Source organism: Protopterus annectens, chromosome 1.part1, assembly GCF_019279795.1.
Source record: "Protopterus annectens isolate FY-2018-M chromosome 1.part1, PAN1.0, whole genome shotgun sequence".
Taxonomy (NCBI): domain Eukaryota; kingdom Metazoa; phylum Chordata; order Ceratodontiformes; family Protopteridae; genus Protopterus; species Protopterus annectens.
The window spans coordinates 877,690,132-877,707,555 of record NC_056726.1 but is presented as its reverse complement, the minus strand read 5'-3'; positions in this window follow the sequence as shown (position 1 = coordinate 877,707,555).

The following is a 17,424-nucleotide window of genomic DNA, read 5'->3' as shown; positions in this document are numbered from 1 at the left end:
AAAATACAAGACCTGTTACTCCATTACCTCCCTGTCCTGAATGGAGTGGTTTTACATGGCCTCACTGCTGTCATTTTGTGTTCACCCTATGTATGTCTGGACATCATGAGCATGGCCCCTATATGTGAGGGGCTACTATGTTCACTCCATAATTCCACGTACTGGAGTGCCATGTGTAAGTATTGCTCAGTACATGCTTGATATGCTGCTCAATCAACCTATCTTGTGACAACTGTAATACATGGATACAATCTCTGATGTTGTCTAATAATTCCCCAATGCATCTGTAGTGCTGCATACATGGGTTGTCAGCCACCTGTCTGCTGAATGCAATATTAAAGGTATACCTGGTGTCTACCTTCCCTCTAAATGCATGTTTCATGCTACAGACCTTATTATGCTATCAGCTGTCCTGTGATTACATACATGACAAGTATTCCTGGTGTTTCATGTGTCAGTCCATGTCCATTAACTGCACGATCCCAAAGGGAAGTACTGCTGTATGAACAACCCCAGAATCACACATGTGCATACATGGACACCCACGCAAACACACACACACATGCACACACGCATCCTACATGCATCAACCTCCCTCCACTTCACCAGAGTGACCCTACAGACAAAATAACACACACACACACACACACACACACACACACACACACACACACACACACACACACACACACACACACACAAGCACACATGCACACACGCACACACACACACACACACATATACAGGTGATATTGCACAAAGATAGTACACACAGTCATCCTATTGCCCATCTGTCAACATGCATAACAAATGGTACAAAACAGCATGCAGTGCAGCTATAATCAATTCATGCTAGCAACAGTATACATGTGAGTGATGCATGAGCTGTGTTAGTAGGTGATGCCCCTTCCCCTGGATACCACTGCACCCATGTACACAGTATTGCTGTGCACCTGTTCTGCACCCTTTCATGTACTATGCACAAAACCTCACGGGTTTACAGTCCATTGTTGAATGTGTAGTACTGTGTCGATTATGTCAGTTCTAATGCTTACAGCCCCATTGTTTTTCAGCAACGCATACCTGGGAAGATATGTGGACATCATTTGTGAATGCCGGATGTCTGGTTTACAGATCTCAACATCAGTGGACCATGCATGACCAATCCAATAGTATTACACTGACAACCGTCAGACCATCCTGTGGCTATGGGGAGTGTAAGCACCCTTATTGATATGACGCACCCTTCCTTGATCTGCCATGGGACCACATCACTGCATATATTAACAGTACATGAGCCCAATATGTGACATATTTCCTGTACATTCACATGCAGTGTCTACAGAATGTGTTAGGTGTGTGGATGCTGACCGCGATGCATACACTCTGTGTGTGCATATGTGTGCACACCCTCATCATGATGGTTTGTTGCACCTATTGTTATGTGTACTTTAGCAGTCTTTATTCTTGGCAGGGGTATACTAGCATGGGCCATCTGCATTAGCCAGTGTATGTTCAGTCTGCCCTACACATGTCCCCCAAATCTGCATGAGTGCAAGGTCTACTCATGCACATCCCTTGGTGTTCACACACTGGCGTCACTATTGCTGTGGGGGTAGGGTTATGTCTGCCACAGTTCCTGAACCTGACTGTGTGCAGATACAGTCATTCTTAGCATCCTTAGGATCCCTGCTGCAGTGCACTGGTGTGTCATGCTGACATCCCCTCCCCACCTTCAGCCTTTTTGAAGATGCTTGACAAGTAAGGCCTACACTTGTGTCAGTTTGCAGTGTCCCATACACTGAACATCACATGTTACAGCCTAGTCCCAGTTAACAATGTGGACCACAGAAATACATTATGCCATAGTGTAAATCTATAACAGCTGCCATTGTACTACTGGTGAATACACTGTTGTTGCACTGTATACAGGTGATGTTTCACACATGTCTCTACTGTAGGCCATGTCTCCCACCATTATGTTAATCCCTGTGGACACATTCCACAATGACAGGATGTTGGTTATCTTGCAGGTGTCTGACATACCCTTCCAATATCCCATCATGGTCACCACTATGATGCAGTGCATTTAACAGCAACAATACGATAACATGTACAGCATGCATTCTGGATAGGTGTGTTAGATGTGTGCATGGACGATACCATAGCCATTACATGCCCGGTGTATTGGCAAGCATCAACATAAACCATACTCACCAGCTACAGGCTGCTGCCTTGGTAGCATACAAAAGGGACTATATAAGAGGGTGAGAGATGCAAAGTCAGTGGTCGCACCTGTGGCATTGCTACAGGTTGGGTGCAGCATTACAGTACATCAACAGTACATGTCCACAATACTACCACTTATGCAGATCTGTTTATTACTACCATGCAGCAACAAACTATATATATGACATGTCAGATATGCATGATCTAACTGTACAGATGTAGATGCATATGCAAAAGTGGTCTACATATGTGCCCTGTGGCCTTACCTACACACTCCACAGCCGATGTGTGGATAGCACCCACCTCCACAATGTTGTCTGGCAGTTGTAGGCTGTGCGTACGGGCAGGTGCCAGGGGGATGGATGGCATGCCCCCCCCCCTGTTGCGATGTAATCCCCAGGACTGTAGCAGCACGCTGATGGGCATTGGGAAGCAGGTCAGAACAATGATGCTGGACCTGCTCATAACTGTGGTTGTGCAGTCTGACATTATTGATCCTGTGGACTAGGTCATTCCACAGGGAAGTCCATTCCTGCTGCTTATGGGTGACCCAGCAAAACAGGACAGGGTAGTGCTGGATTAGATAGTTCAGCACTATGTCATTTTCAGCAGCTGAATAAGCAGGGAGACATCCATGTGACATCTTGCTTGAAATATATAAAGATGGAAACAGGTGTGAGCAACTCATACTCAGGAATAGTTTTAGCCTAGCTAACCAGTGCTGCCCGGCACGCAAAACCGGGTGAATATAGTACTTATAGCAGGGAAATGAAAGAGATAGAAATTAGCCCAACATGTTCAAAAACTACTAATTTCTGGGCTGAAAACACTCCTCCAGGAACAGATAGGCTGCTCAAAGCTCCCCTCTCTCACAGGTGAACAGAGAAACTTCCTTCTATCCAAGTAAGGTATGGGCAAACATAGAGATTTGTAACACAGCCCTGAATTCAGCACTAACCTGAAAACTGGACTATACTAGCTTAGAAAGTTGGGAAACAAGTATATATATATTTTTTTTTTCAGAAAATAAAGCAGATACACTCCAAAAAAACAGTTTAAAAGCACAGAAAAGGGATAATTATTGTTATATATCACAGATCAGAGTTGTAGTCAATGACCCCAGTAATAAAGTAGGAAGAAACACAAATACAGTAAAAGCAGATGAATAAAGTGCAATTATATATATATATATATATATATATATGTATATATATATATATATATATATATATATATATATATAAAACAATAGAAAACAAACAAACTGAGTTAAACAAGTTACCCAATTAACCAGAAAAAAGCTCAAAACTGAGCCCTGTTGCAGCAGTCTTCAATCAGACAAGTTCTAACTGCACACCCCTGCTTACTAGAGTGCAAGGGAATCTTCTCCAAAAAAAAGATGGCCTAGATCAGTGCCTCAAGTTATACAAACAAAGCTAGATTCAGCAGGCCTGAATCTGGTCTATGCTACAGCAACAAGGCACACGAGTTTCAAAAAGAAAGTTCAAATAAACAGTCAAAATAAGCCTGTGACCAGAAATTCCCAGCTCAGAAGGGCAGAATCCAGCCTCTCCTCCCACAAGAGTGCAGACGACAAACCTTCTTAATGTAGAATAACTGGCCTGAAGCCCAAGTGCTTAAGCCAGAACTAATACATTTTTAGAATAGCAGACACTGGGCATTCAATCAGCAATTCCCAGCTTAGAAGGATGTAAGCTACCTGTCCTGCCACAACAGTGCAGACAGACCACAAACCTTCTTAATGTAAAACAGCCTGTATGAAGCCCATGTGCTTAAACCAAAAGACTTAGAATAACAGTTACAATTTAATCAGGCTATGACCAAGCAGTAATAAATGCAGCAGAGTAAACAAAATTGAGTACTTTTAAGAAAAGCAAAATAGAGTAGGAGGAAACACAACTACAGCAAAAGCGAATGAATAAAGTGCAAAAAAAAAAAAAAACATTTTTTTGTAAGTGCAACAAGAGAAGAAGGAAGAACCTAAGTGGGCTGGCCTTCTCAAATCTTCTCTCTGAATTAAGTAAAGTGAACACTAGCCTCAAAATATGATCTCACTGTACTCAGTTAAGTGAGCAAATGAGATGCACCCAGGAGGAGTGTTCTAATGCAGACTTACAGGAGGGGTGGGCAATTCCAGAGCCACAAGCACTAATACCAACACAATAACAGGGAGGGTGGGTGGAGAACTAACTGCAGAGAGACAGCACACTGTCCAGAAACACACAATTAGGAAACAGAAAAAAATGAAAATACAGTACTTTTAAAACTGCAAGTTTGTACTTAACAAAATACTAAAATTCACTACTGCAAGTTTCACTTAGCTTCAGCTGGTAATGCAGATGTTTGTAGACAAGCAAGTCCCTCAGGAGTTGAGCATAAAAAAAAAAAATATATATATATATATATATATATATATATATATATATATATATATATATCTATATCTATATCTATATATATATATGTATATATATATATATATATATATATATATATATATATATATATATATATATACACACACACACACACACGTATACAAACCTATATGCATTGTACATTCAGACATCAGGTCCACAATCTCAAAGCTCCTTCCTGGACAGCTGCACTGTTCTGCCTTGCTACAACACAGACAGGTGTCACGTAAGGACACAGCCTAACATTGTGGGGGGTATATGTAGGGACAGATTGCAGATAACCCTATTACACACCTATAGCATTTCCACATGCTACAATACAGGTTAAACTGAGTGTCCTGCATGTGGTGGTCTGTGGAACCCACATGCCCATCATTATGGCATTACTTCCACCACCAGCTATTGGCCACAGTAATATACATCCCTTCCATTACACACCACACACTATATTGGCATACATCTTTTCAGTCGGTGCTGCTCTACACAGTTGAAGGGTATGGCCCTCTACCCACAGGGACAGACTCTAATGTCCATAGCAGTTGTTGAGCTGAAAATCATTACATCAGCAACACCTGATGGCACATGTATATGATTCCACATCATCTACCCCAGTATTATGGAACGGGAACTACAGTCAATTACATGCATATATTCTACACATACCTGTTGTAGGGATGAGGTCTTTTGCTGATGGTATCCTTGTAGGAGGTAGTTTTTTTATTTTTTTCACTCCTTCTCCTGCTTCCTTTGTTGTATTTTCTCGTGTTGTTGTGGTTCAGGAGCTGTTGTATGTTTTTGTTGTTTTTTTCTCTTTCACTTTATTTCTCTGCATCTCTCTCTCTCTCTCTCTGTCTCTCCAGTAAATGGATTGAGCTGCCTTTAATAGATTGCAGCATGGCTTTTGTGGGTGATGCACATGATCAGGTGATGGATGGCCTTTGCACCAGTCAGTGTCCTCCACTTGCTACCTGCATGCAGCCAGCTGTGTAGTACTTCCAATTACTACTGTCATGACAACTCACTACTATAAATCCCTACATCATATGGGTGTGGTCCCTTTACCTTTCCTGTATGGTGGACATCCTTCCTGTGTGTGGGCAGCAGGGTTACAGACAGCAGGTAGCAATACCTCTTACAAGAGGACTTGCACACTCAGGTGAGCTACATATTTGTATGAGTTTCCGTAACAAGAAACAGAGAGTGTGAGTACTGTTGTTGTCTGCATTGTATAGCACCAGTGTTACAGGGTTTGTGTGTACATATTAGTTTAACATGGACTGCAGTCTGTCTGCATAGCTTTCAACTGTATGCCTATTCACTTGATGGCCAGAGGTGTGCGTGTTATGTTTTCCCTGTCCACCACACAGGTCTTGTGTCAGATATACCACTGGCTGTGTGTGTGTTTAGTGCTATCAGTACATGGCTACATCCGTTTGTCTTTCTGACTTCATATTCCTGACTAAGGGTATGTTGCAGACTATTCTGTAATGCCAGCCACTTGCTTAGTGTATGGCAACACTATTTCACATATGGGGCTGTGTTCCAGCCTCTGTCCTCCACCTACATACCAGGCTTTGTCCATATGACATGCTGTCAGGGGTTGTTATGTAGTGGCCTGTGAGTATGTCATGCTGCCATTCCTGCCATCATTCCACGGCTATTGTGGCCCCCACACATATTGTGGGGTTGGCGTTAGGTCCATATATGTGTGGGCTTCATATGCACAATACATGTGTGCTCTTATGCAGTCCAGAGGCCAGTGTATGCAACAGTGGTATATGGCCCTGTATGTCGGTCTATGGGGGGGATGCACCATGACTAACCTCAGCTGTTACAACATGTGGGAGTATCAGGGGTATGCTGCCTTAAAGTATCTGGATGTACATTACCATACAATTCACCTTGGGTAAATGCAGGCCTACTGCTTCCTGCCATACAGACTGTTCTGTTTGTCAGCGTGATTGTGATGGTTTCAGTTATGCCTTGTTATGTAACAGATACATCCCATTGTGTCAACTGAGGTCTTTACCCCCTATGGATTGTGCACAGAGTGTTGATAGAGGCTGCTGGACTATACATCTGCATTACTTACTGTTGATTGATTGTTATCCTGTGGCCCAGTCTGTCTTTACTGTTGTATTACTTAAAGGCCTTGGCCTGGACAGCAACATATGTAATCCTTTCCAGAATACTGTATTAATTTATGTGTTTGACAGTTGCATTAGTCTGTTTATATGTATTTCAGAGTCTAAACAGCTGTATGACGTGGCATATACAACTGTAATAGTACACAAATAAAGCTTTCCCATGTATGCAAACCTGTGTGTGGTGTTATATCCTTTGACCTCTCTGTGGGTATTTGTTGCAGTTGACAGTTGTCATTTGTATGGGTGACTCATACAGTGTCCAGTTGGTAAGGTGGCAACTGTAGGCATACTGGCTGTTCCATATGGTGTGCACCCTCTACATATGTATCTTCCTATACATATCTGTGTGTGTGTATGTGTAGTTACATAATATATATATATATATATATATATATATATATATATATATATATATATATATATATATATACATACATATGTGTGTATCTGCATATATGTGTCTGTGTATATGTATCTTAGGAATGTTGATTGCTTCCACATTATACATTCCCTATGGTAAATGAAAAATGAGGCAAATTGGCATGACCACACACAGGTTTATTCTTAGCCCTTTCATTCAGCAAATGCTTATACTTCTTCAGACAATTTTTACCCACATCTCCCTGTTTAAAATCCATCACAATTACATTAATGAGCCCATTAACAACTCATTATTCAATTAAAACCAAGCTGTTGTTGTTTGTATTATTACAGCTTGAAGATAAAACTAGAGAATAAAAACATGTAAACCTACTGAACATGAAATAAGCTACTCTTGAAAGAGAACATTGAATATTCTCATCTCCACAATTAAAATAAGAAATTGAATTTAGTTACATTTAACATCACATCTCCAAATATGAACTAAATCACTTTGCCTTTCAGCTTTTCCCGGTTAGGGGTTGCCACAGTGGAACTCCGGTCTGCTAATGATTGGCAGTTTTTTTTTTTTTTTATGGTCCCGAGTTGCCAGCCTGACGCCCAACCTTCAATGAAGGCACGCCCATTCAACGCAAGTCTTTCGAATGCCCACTCGACCGTGGGGAGGACATGCACACTCCACACAGAAGGCACTCCCAACCCAAGCCGAGAATCGAATGGGAGAACCTATTGCTGTGAGGCAACAACACTACCGCTACACCACCGCGGCACTAAATCACTAAAGATCATTATTTACATACTTTGTGATAAAAAAAAAGTCATCTAACTAATGACTTTAATTTTAATAAACATTTAATGGAATATTTTTCATTGAGACCGGGATGGGTATGTGCATCAGTCTGAAGTTGCCAAATGAGTTCCCGTTCTTCTAATTTGAGATTCCAGGGGTCCCCACCCCTAATGTTCCTTGTGATATGATCAACAACTGTAAATTGGAAGGTATGAAACTGAAAGTCAATAATGTGTCTAGCCAGGGCATTCGTAAAAATGTTTCTAGATACACAGTATAAGTGTTCATATATTCTTTGTTTGAAAGGATGTCCTGTCTTGCCCAAATAAAAAGCTGGACATTGTCGGCAAGTTGCTAAATAAACTATGCCTTGGCTCACAGTTTAAATGACCTTTTATAGTATATTTCCTACCTCAAATGGTAACATATGTCCCCACTTGGATGTATTTACAATAATTGCAACGTCCACATTTAGCCATCCCCTAATTGGGTCTAGGGTCTACCCCAGGGGTTTCAAACAAGGTTTTTAGATTGGCCCCTCTTCTATATGTCACCAAAGGACTAGTTCCTAAAAAATCCATGATACCACGATCTTCCACCATGAAATTCCAGTTATTCACTAGAATTCCTCTTAGGCCAGAGGTGTCCGTTGAAAATCAGGTAAGAAAACTGGTGACATAATTGTTTCCCACTTCCCCATTTATGACTTCACATCCTACTGGGGGTATGGATGATAGTAAAATTTCATACATAACAGTGTAACCTTTGGTCAAAAAAGGCTTGAATTGGCCAATTTCTCTCTTGTGACTGACTTCCTTTATCAAGTTGTCTATAAGGGACCCCGGATAAGCTCGTCTGTTGAACATACTTCTGAGGTTATCACACTCTTTAAAGAAATCCTCATTCCTAGAAATCATTCTCGAGGCCCTAATGAGCTGCCCCTTGACTACAGCTCTTTTGTGATGAAAGGGGTGACAGCTATCAAAATGCAAGAAAGAATTAGACTATGTAGGCTTCCTACAAATTTGTGTAGCATATCTTTTAAATACTACATCTTTCCAAAGCCATATATCCAAAAACTTAATAGCCTGCTTATCAAATTGAAAAGCAAGCTCTAAGAAATCTGTGAATGATGATATAGTCTCAACTAATCTGCACGCATATTCCTCATCCCCTTTAAGAATAAAGAAGATGTCATCCTGGTATGTCATGTACCAAACTACATTTTCCTTAATACTGAATGTTGGAAAAGATATGTTCACTCCCAAAATGCCATAACAGCATTGGCGAAACTGGCACCACATGGGGAACCCATGGCAACCCCTGATTTTGGAGATAATATTCTTTCTTGAACATGAAAAAATTGTTGTTTAGCACCACTTCCAACAGTGCAATGGTAAGATCAATGTCAGTACCTTCCATTTGTTTGAGTAAAAGGAAGTCATGAACCCATTCAAGACCTAAACCTTGGGGGATGTCCGTGTATAGATCTTTAATATCCAGATAAATAGATATATATTTATGCTTGAAGATATATATATATATATATATATATATATATATATATATATATATATATATATATATATATATATATATATATATATATATATATATATATATATATATATATATATATATATATATATATATATATATATATATATATATATATATATATATATATATAGTTTATATATATATATATATATATATATATATATATATATATATGTATATATCTATTTAGATATAAATATTTATACACACGTACATCTACATGTTTAAATACATTTCCTGTACTGTTGAATGTGCTGGATGATATGTTTGTGAAAACATTTGAGTTATGTGTGTCTGACGTAGCTCAGTGGTAAATTATTTTGGCTATGGTGTTCAGGGTCCTGGGTTTGAGCCTTGCAGAGGCTGTTTATTTTGTTGCTGGGCAGAACAAGGGCCATTGGATACAAATTGATTAAGACACTTTTAAGCAGTTGTAAGCGGGTTTGCGCGGGTTTGCATGGAGGTTAGCACTGCTAACTTCTGGTTACAGTTTCTTATACTCAGCTTCTAAATTGCTTAACCTATGTAGGCATTGCTTACCCCTGTGCAAATAGGCTTAAACCCGCTTACTGCTGCTTAAAAGTGCTTACTCCCGCTTACCCCACGCTAATTTCTTTAAAAGAAAAGAAAAAATGGTTGATAGGAAAGTGGTAAAAAAATGGCACAATTTGGAAAGACATTAGTGAAAATAGCTAGGGATGTCCAGGAAGGATATAAGGAAGGTCCATAGCTGCCCATTTCTTCTACAGCAACAGCTGTGCATATACACTGAATTTGGAGGTAGATTTGGACACTCAAACCCCTGCGAGAGGGGTGAGGACAACAATAATATGTCGTGAAGCCAATTAGACCAGATTACATGTGTCCATTGGACATGTGTGTGAAATGGACAGCTATGTATGGGGAGAGATTTTTTGGGGGGAACAGATTGCCTTTTTTTTTTCAGGCGAGAGTGGGATGTTGGGGAGGAATAGTACATATATTTGGGGAGATAGGTTGGGTAGGTTAACAGATAAGACAAACAAGACGTATACAGGGGTGGTATATGACACATGTGGTGGGTAAACACCTTGATGGGGAGGGGTGTTGGGAAATCGGAAGCCCATGAGCCCCCTAGTGGAATCAGTGGGACTGATGTCCTCACCCATGGGCAGTCACCACTGCAACTTCACAGCCCCAAAGATGGCTGTGCTGGGGGCTGAGTTGAAGAGCCAGGCCAACCCTCTAGTCATGACACATGGCCCTCGATCTCCAAAGTCCCTGTTGAGCTCGCTATGCAACAGGACCTGGACCTGGCGATGGGTAACAGGTTCCTGTCCGCTCCTGCTCCCTGGGGGGGAGAGCCCCGTTCCCTGAGGTGGTTACACCTGAAGGTGGTGCAGGACCAATTGACAAGGAGGCCCAGGATTGGGCCGCAGATGTGCTGGTGCCCAGTGCCACGGCTAACTGAGGTGGGACAGGTGAGTCTGCTGGGACCCGCATTCCCATACGTGCTAAGGTGTTTATGTTTTATCAACATATGTGGGTTAGTAATAGTCAACACATTCCAGGATTAGGTATAACAGCATGCATAGATATTCCCATTAACCCAGACACCAGCTATGGAACAGTTGCATAGCAAACAGAACACATGCATGTATGGGACCACAGTGGTAATTACAACAGCATGCAGGTACATTGATGGCACCATGCCACCGATGTTGGAGTATTTCAACATAGCACAAGCATAGAAACAGATTTGAATAAGTATTAAACAATAGGACATAGTTAAGTCAGCACATACCAATTGAGTTGGGTATTTAGTTTATTGTTGTAGATATGGTGGGGTTAGAGAAAGATGTCAATTAACAACTAGTATATCCCTGTAGTTTGCATTACTTTCCTAGTCAGTGCTGTTATCTGTACCTTACAAGTATTAGTACAATACCCTATTGACTTACTTTGAACAGTGGTATGGCTGTTGACAGAACTGGTTTTACCTGCAGTATACACATCTTACCTGGTATACCGGTGGAGGAATTGTTTGTTAACATTAACTGTTTCTACACATACTCCCAGATTCCAGGTTGATGTTATGCACATACCTGCCCATCTCTTTTTGCACAGACTCTGGGCATGTCTTGACCACATGCAGGTAAACCCGGACATATTTAGACTATTGCCCTCTTAAACCTTGCATGACTTACAACACTCTTATACAGGATTTTCTAGACAGTTATATTATGTAGCACAGTGTGGGTGAGACTGATGAGTGATACCTTATTATGTTATAGAGGTTCATAGATTAGTACTAGGCTAACTGCCCTTGTGAGCTATTTTAAGCCTAGCCAATTTTCCCTTGTTAGAATCAAACCCTGCACCTTGTGTTTGTAAGGCAAATACCTTAACCATTAGGCCACCCTCCCAACCCCTTATTCAGAGCAACTGCAACACTCACAATGCCATATAATACCAGAGTAAACACTACCAGTACAGGGCATCAATCTTCTATTTCTAGGCACAGTGTTCATATCTGATGGACCTGTGGGAGCAATGTTTGTTAGCACTACCTGAATGTTACCACATAGATTACCAGATTCCACACTAGTATTATGCACATACATCTCACTTTGTTACTGTATATACTGTGGTCACAGCTTGACAACATGGGAATGTAGATGGGACATACATAGCTTATTATTCTCATAACAGTTTGGGGAGTTGCTACAGTGACAGGTTTGTTCTTATAGATGTGTGACAATCAGTTGCATTTCTTGTTTGCTGCCTAAACAACTGGGATCATCCCACTGATTGACAGGCATCAGATATGGGCCAATATACTGGATATTCTGGACATATCTGTACAGTTGTGGGATATGATTCTGTATGCAGCCTACCACCACTCCCAGGATTTGGACCATGGCTGTATCTGCTCAAAATAAAACACTGTCCATCACAGTTATGTGTGCTGTATAGATATTGCTGTATATCTCTTATCTGATTTCTGTCTATAATTGTCCTTTGGATTTACATTCTGAACTTGTATTACAACACTCTTATACAGGATTTCCTAGACAGTTATATTATGTAGCACAGTGTGGGTGACAGTGATGAGTAATACCTTATTATTCAGAGAAACTGCAACACTCACAATGCCATACAATACCAGAGTAAACAGTACCACTACAGGGTATCAATCTTTTATTTCTAGGCACAGTGTTCATATCTGATGGACCTGTGGGAGCAATGTTTGTTAGCACTACCTGAATGTTGCCACACAAATTACCAGATTCCACATTAGTGTTATGCACATACATCTCACTCTGTTACTGTACACACTGCGGTCACAGCTTGACAACATGGGGGTGTAGATGGGACATACTTGGCTTATAACTCTCATAACAGTTGCTTGAGTGACAGGTTTGTTCTTATAGATGTGTGATAATCAGTTATATTTCTTGTTTGCTGCATAAATGTCTGGGATCATCCCACTGATTTCCCAGGCGGACAGGAATCAGATATGGGCCAATTTACTGGACATATCTGTACAGTTGGAAGGTATTATTCTGTACACAGCCTACTACCGCTCTCAGGATTCGAACCATGGCTGTATGTGCTAAACATACAGCAGTGTACGTCTCAGTTGCATGTGCTATTTGGATTTTGTCTATCGTTTCACTGTTTTCTGTCTATGTCTCTCTCAGTTGTACTAAATGACCTCTTAGGATTACACCAGTTATATACAGACATTCCTACACGTTTTATTTATGTTGCACAGTGTGGGTAACAGTGCTTAATACAACAGTACTATTAAGCGATTGCAAATCTACATTGCCATATGATACCAGAGTAAACACATGCAGTCCAGCAGTTAGACCTTTATTGTCAGGCTATTATGCTTTTATTTACATACAATCTATATAGGACTCTTCCTGCCATATTCTCTGGTGTATGCAGTACTTGCCTTAAACAATACAGGTTTTATACAGGCAATTAACTTACTAATACTTTTAGATATATTTCCTATGACAGTACAGTATTACTAACCTGCCTTGCATCGCAACCACTCCAAGCGCACATCCATGGGCCTCCTGGTTCGCAGCCCACTCACTTGCCACTGTGAAGAACATAAGAGGAATATTTAGCCATACCTATCCCTAATATACATGAGCTGGCAATTATTAAACAGGTAGTGGAGTGATACGTACACACAGCTGGGACCTCTCCTGTCCTCCTAGCCTCTTGGATCCACTGATCCAAGAAATCCCCCTTTCGCTGCTTCAAGTCAGCATAGTAATGCCTGACCTGCTCACCAGTTTGGGGTATGCCAGTGGCAATGGTGAGGTTATGGGCGAGACAGTCCCTAGCTTCTGCTTTATATTGGGAACCCTGAAACTGGCCTTGCAGCAGTCTCTGCTCATGGTCTTTCACAAGGAGTCCTGCCATGACTCTGGATTCCTGGATGCCCCAGTGCTGCACCCAAAAGCACACACCCTCTCCCATTCCAGACATAGTGCTGCAAGGGGAAGCTACAACCAGTTATGTGATGTATTCCTGTCTGTTGAGTTTAAATAGGGACAATTACCCACACTTTGCCATGATTGGATGGTTTTGAAAGGCTAAGCTATGGGTAAACCTGCTTACCCAAGGGTGTCATTGTTTAAAGGGGTATACCAATGGGCAAATTGAGTTAGCTGGCCTACACATTGCTTACACCTACTAAGCTGGGCTGTGCAATGCTTAGCATTGCTTAATATTTAATTTGCATTATATTTGATTTTTGGCATTGATTTATTATTCATTACATGTTATATATGTGTCTGATATCCATGATTCATGTGTATGTACACTGTATGGGGTCCTTGTGTTTATTAGGGGACTTCAACACTTTATTACAATTATACCTCTCATCTGGGCTTACTGCAGTACTCCAGTTCACATATTTATGTTATGTAGTAGGTTATATAACATAAGACTGCATATAGATCCCTTTCACATGTTCAATTTGATTTTCCTATAGTGAGGATTTGTTTGGTGATACCTCAATCTTATGCACTGCTGTGATGGCTTATTGGTTAACTTCTGTGACTGAAGTGTGCAAGGTCCTGGGTTCAAAACCTGCAAAGCCTGTTTATTTTGTTTCTGGCCAGAACAGCAGCTGTTGCATACAGAGTGATTAAGGCACTTAAGCAATTGTAAGCGGGTTTGCGTGGATTTGCATGAAGGTAAGCAATGCTAACCTCCAGTTAAATATGCTTACAGTGTTAGCTTCAATACTGCTTAACCTGTGTGTGCATTGCTTATCCCTGTGCAAACAGGCTTAAACCCACTTACTAGTGCTTAAATATGCTTACTCCTGCTTACTACTGCTTAATATTGCTTACACTTGCTTACTAGTGCTTACTCCTGCTTACCACTGCACTAATTTAGACAGTAATGTCTAAGGGTTCTTGGGAAGGTGAGGGATTTGAAATTTGTATGGAGTTATTCATTACACATTTTACCTTCCATTTGTATTCCTAATTCCTGTGTACATATACTGTATGGGGCATGTGTGATTATCTGTGGGCTTTTACAAAATTATGACACTGACATCTCACATCTGCATTTAATGCAGTACTCCAGTTCACAAATATTTATTTAGTAGGTTATGCAACTAAAAATATTGGTCATAAAGTGATTTGACATGGAGAATGGAATGTACTGCCATGTGATTCAAAACGGGAATGAGTTCTCCTAAGGTGAATGCTCTGCCCACTACACTATTGTACTGCTTAATTTGCATATATCTTGCTTTTTATCCTCTTCTCCCATTTAAGCTGCATTAACTGTAGCTAAGCAATGGGCAAACTGTGCAACTACGGTAAAATTTAATCTGTTTCATAAAAAAAAAAATCTTTATATTTGTTGTTTTAACTATTGCTCTTGTACACGTGGGGGGATGTTTCTCGGGGTATGCGTACACCTATGAGCGGTCTCACTCATTCTTTTTTGACTTGTCTGCTGTTCTTCATTGCACGGGCATGTATATTCTGAGAGCACTGCTCTCAGACACACCCCCTGCACTCTTATATGCTCCATGTAAGATTAGGAGCTCAGGCAGCGTATCTTCATTAATATGCATGGTGCGCTGCCATCCTGCTCCTAAATGGCCGCTTCCATGCAGGACTAAGCTAGTCCTGCACGGAAGGATAACGAATCTGGGGGAATGTATTATTTAGGAATAGTTATAACAGATAACTTTAAAGATATAATACATCATAATTCTCCTAACACTACAAGCAATATAAAGAATGTAATAGACAAATGGAATACATTTTCTTCACAATGAAAGAGAGGATCTATAATCAAAATGATTATCTTACCAAAAATCTTATATATTATAGAATCACTGTCATTACCCCACCCCCACAAAAAGTTGTATTAAAGATAGAGAAATTAACATTTTAATTTTGAGAGTTCTCTGGTATCCTAATAAACCAGTAACTGCTTTAAACCATTATATGAGAGACTGGGCAGAAGGATGGATAGGGCTACCAGATCTAGAATTATATTAATTACTGTCAGTTATAAAAACAATATATCTTTGTATTAATAACACTTACACAGCTAGGTAGAAAGAGTTTTTAGGAAATCTTTTTATAAACTCTAAACATAATAGATATTCTAATAATCATCTCATACTAAATACAGTCTACACTGGTTACTAAAGGATTACCTTGTAGGAAAAAGTCATCAAACAAGTGACTCATATTTCATTTGTGCTATATCAAACACTTTTAAAAATTTTCCATATAGAAACCTGGCATATAAAAAAATGGATCTTCCTTATATTTTCTATGGCATATACCCAAAATAACATCTCCACCTCAAAGTTAAAAACAATGATCAAAGAGAAAAATCTGCTATACTGGTTTCAGTTAATGAAAGATGAAAAGCTACATTCTGTTGATTATATTAAGAAAAAATAAAATTTAGATAAAGACGTGGCTAGATATACAATCCTGTAGACAACCCCCCCCCCCCCAGGATTCAGCAAGCTCTGCACGGCGTGCAGGAATAGTGCAGGAGCTGCTGGAGGCAATATGGCCACTGTGCAATCCAGGAATAAGCTCCCGTGATGTGCACAAGTGCACCTGCACTATTCCTGCATGGACAGAGCTCCTGTATGCAAATTACCCCATTTGCAGTTGAAAACCATGCAAATGAGGTGAATTTGCAATCCAGGAAGCTGTCAGCCAGCTGTGCAGGTCTAGTGTAGTCTGCAGAAATATACTCAGTTAGTAACTGAGTACATTTCTGAAAACTACAAAATGGAGCCATGACAGCTTCAAATAAAGGGTGTATATAATGTGGAAACCATGCCAATGGACAAATATATGGCCATTGGCATGGAAAACAGTTGCAAAAAAAATAACTGTAATTTTTTTTTTAGCCGATTTTGGCTGTTTAAGTGTAGTGCATACAACTGGAGAGACAGCATGATGTAATTCAGAAGGCTTTATTAAACACAATTAACGCCAACAAAGTGGATAACAAAGGATACAACATTTTGATTTTTAAATACAAGTAAATGCATTTTGAATACCTTTGACATTTGGAAGGAAAAATATTTTAAGACACATCAAAGGTTTTACCTATTTATTATGGGCCGGATTCACGATGGCTTGCATGGAGTCTAAGAGTAGAGTAAGACTCCATGCAGCCATCATGTCCGATAAGCGATCCAGGAACAGCCTGCAGGGGTGTGCAAGAGAGCTCCTAAAACAGCTCTTACACGGACAGGGCCGGGTTATGCAAATTACCTCAATTGCAGGCGAAAGGCATGCAAATGAGGTTGATTTGCGATTCAGGAAACCCAAACCTGTCCGAGTAAGAGCAGTGTTATCCGCAGAAATGG